Source organism: Carassius carassius, unplaced genomic scaffold (assembly GCF_963082965.1).
Source record: "Carassius carassius unplaced genomic scaffold, fCarCar2.1 SCAFFOLD_60, whole genome shotgun sequence".
Lineage (NCBI taxonomy): Eukaryota > Metazoa > Chordata > Actinopteri > Cypriniformes > Cyprinidae > Carassius > Carassius carassius.
In genome coordinates this window covers 1,220,001-1,222,500 of record NW_026775084.1, presented here as the reverse complement: position 1 = coordinate 1,222,500, position 2,500 = coordinate 1,220,001, and the positions used below count along the sequence as shown (strand labels likewise).

At 38.3% G+C, this 2,500-nt stretch overlaps 5 non-coding genes across 5 annotated transcripts in view; all 5 read right to left on the bottom strand.

The window, feature by feature from the left end:
- The window catches only part of LOC132135183 (5S ribosomal RNA), a 119-nt gene extending 115 nt beyond the window's left edge, over window positions 1-4 (bottom strand). The window contains exon 1 of the ribosomal RNA XR_009430140.1: window positions 1-4. This exon is cut by the window's left edge and continues 115 nt beyond it. This is a non-coding gene — a ribosomal RNA (5S ribosomal RNA).
- A 498-nt stretch (window positions 5-502) lies between these two features.
- LOC132136064 (5S ribosomal RNA) lies at window positions 503-621 on the bottom strand. Its single transcript, XR_009430970.1, has one exon. It is a non-coding gene; the product is annotated as a 5S ribosomal RNA (ribosomal RNA).
- Window positions 622-1,445: 824 nt separating this feature from the next.
- Window positions 1,446-1,564, bottom strand: LOC132135181 (5S ribosomal RNA). The gene has a single exon (XR_009430138.1). It is a non-coding gene; the product is annotated as a 5S ribosomal RNA (ribosomal RNA).
- Window positions 1,565-2,062: 498 nt separating this feature from the next.
- On the bottom strand, window positions 2,063-2,181 carry LOC132135180 (5S ribosomal RNA). Its single transcript, XR_009430137.1, has one exon. It is a non-coding gene; the product is annotated as a 5S ribosomal RNA (ribosomal RNA).
- Window positions 2,182-2,265: 84 nt separating this feature from the next.
- LOC132136063 (5S ribosomal RNA) lies at window positions 2,266-2,384 on the bottom strand. Its single transcript, XR_009430969.1, has one exon. It is a non-coding gene; the product is annotated as a 5S ribosomal RNA (ribosomal RNA).
- Between the last annotated feature and the right edge of the window lie 116 nt (window positions 2,385-2,500).

Sequence of the window (2,500 nt, the reverse complement as noted above, 5' to 3'; positions counted from 1 at the left end):
AAGCGAAGGAGGCTGCAAAGAGAGGGCTATTTAAAGATCAGCCACTATAATCGGTATTTCCAAGCAGTCTCCCATCCAAGTACTAACTGGGCCCAAACCTGCTTAGATTCTGAGATTGGGCATTGACTCTTTATTTATTTAATTTTTTTTTTTGCAAATTTATTACATAATTACTGAAAATTTCCAAAAGTACTAACCAGGCCCAAACCTGTTTCGGTTTTCTAAGACTGGGCATTGACTCTTTTTTTTTTTTTTTTTTTTTTTTTTGCTAGATTATTAGACAATTAATGAAAAGTTCCAAAACTACTAAACAGGCCCAAACCTGTTTCGGTTTTCTAAGACTGGGCATTGACTCTTTTTTTTTTTTTTTTTTTTTATTTATGCAAAACTCTTAGATAATTACTGAAAAAATCCAAAAGTACTGGGCTGCAAAGAGAGGGCTATTTAAAGATCAGCCACTATAACTGCCAGTGCATTATATACGTAGAGAAGGAAACCTAAAAGCTTACAGCACCTGGTATTCCAAGGCGGTCTCCCATCCAAGTACTAACCAGGCCCAAACCTGCTTAGCTTCCGAGATCAGACGAGATCGGGCATAGCCATGCTGGTATGGCCGTAAGCGAACGAGGCTGCAAAGAGAGGGCTATTTAAAGATCAGCCACTATAATCGGTATTTCCAGGTAGTCTCCCATCCAAGTACTAACTGGGCCCAAACCTGCTTAGATTCTGAGATTGGGCATTGACTCTTTATTTATTTAAAAAAAAAATTGCAAATTTATTACATAATTACTGAAAATTTCCAAAAGTACTAACCTGGCCCAAACCTGTTTCGGTTTTCTAAGACTGGGCATTGACTCTTTTTTTTTTTTTTTTTTTTGCAAGATTATTAGACAATTAGTGAAAATTTTCAAAAGTACTAACCAGGCCCAAACCTGTTTCGGTTTTCTAAGACTGGGCATTGACTCTTTTTTTCTTTTTTTTTTTTGCTAGATTATTAGACAATTAGTGAAAAGTTCCAAAACTACTAAACAGGCCCAGACCTGTTTCGGTTTTCTAAGACTGGGCATTGACTCTTTTTTTTTTTTTTTTTTTTTTTTTTTTTTTTGCAAGATTATTAGACAATTAGTGAAAATTTTCAAAAGTACTAACCAGGCCCAAACCTGTTTCGGTTTTCTAAGACTGGGCATTGACTCTTTTTTTTTTTTTTTTTTTGCTAGGTTATTAGACAATTAGTGAAAAGTTCCAAAACTACTAAACAGGCCCAAACCTGTTTCGGTTTTCTAAGACTGGGCATTGACTCTTTTTTTTTTTTTTTTTTTATTTATGCAAAACTCTTAGATAATTACTGAAATATTCCAAAAGTACTAGGCTGCAAAGAGAGGGCTATTTAAAGATCAGCCACTATAACCGCCAGTGCATTATATAAGTAGAGAAGGAAACCTAAAAGCTTACAGCACCTGGTATTCCCAGGCGGTCTCCCATCCAAGTACTAACCAGGCCCAAACCTGCTTAGCTTCCGAGATCAGACGAGATCGGGCATAGCCAGGCTGGTATGGCCGTAAGCGAAGGAGGCTGCAAAGAGAGGGCTATTTAAAGATCAGCCACTATAATCGGTATTTCCAAGCAGTCTCCCATCCAAGTACTAACTGGGCCCAAACCTGCTTAGATTCTGAGATTGGGCATTGACTCTTTATTTATTAAATTTTTTTTTTTGCAAATTTATTACATAATTACTGAAAATTTCCAAAAGTACTAACCAGGCCCAAACCTGTTTCGGTTTTCTAAGACTGGGCATTGACTCTTTTTTTTTTTTTTTTTTTTTTTTTTGCTAGATTATTAGACAATTAATGAAAAGTTCCAAAACTACTAAACAGGCCCAAACCTGTTTCGGTTTTCTAAGACTGGGCATTGACTCTTTTTTTTTTTTTTTTTTTTTATTTATGCAAAACTCTTAGATAATTACTGAAAAATTCCAAAAGTACTGGGCTGCAAAGAGAGGGCTATTTAAAGATCAGCCACTATAACCGCCAGTGCATTATATAAGTAGAGAAGGAAACCTAAAAGCTTACAGCACCTGGTATTCCCAGGCGGTCTCCCATCCAAGTACTAACCAGGCCCAAACCTGCTTAGCTTCCGAGATCAGACGAGATCGGGCATAGCCAGGCTGGTATGGCCGTAAGCGAAGGAGGCTGCAAAGAGAGGGCTATTTAAAGATCAGCCACTATAACTGCCAGTGCATTATATAAGTAGAGAAGGAAACCTAAAAGCTTACAGCACCTGGTATTCCAAGGCGGTCTCCCATCCAAGTACTAACCAGGCCCAAACCTGCTTAGCTTCCGAGATCAGACGAGATCGGGCATAGCCATGCTGGTATGGCCGTAAGCGAACGAGGCTGCAAAGAGAGGGCTATTTAAAGATCAGCCACTATAATCGGTATTTCCAGGTAGTCTCCCATCCAAGTACTAACTGGGCCCAAACCTGCTTAGATTCTGAGATTGGG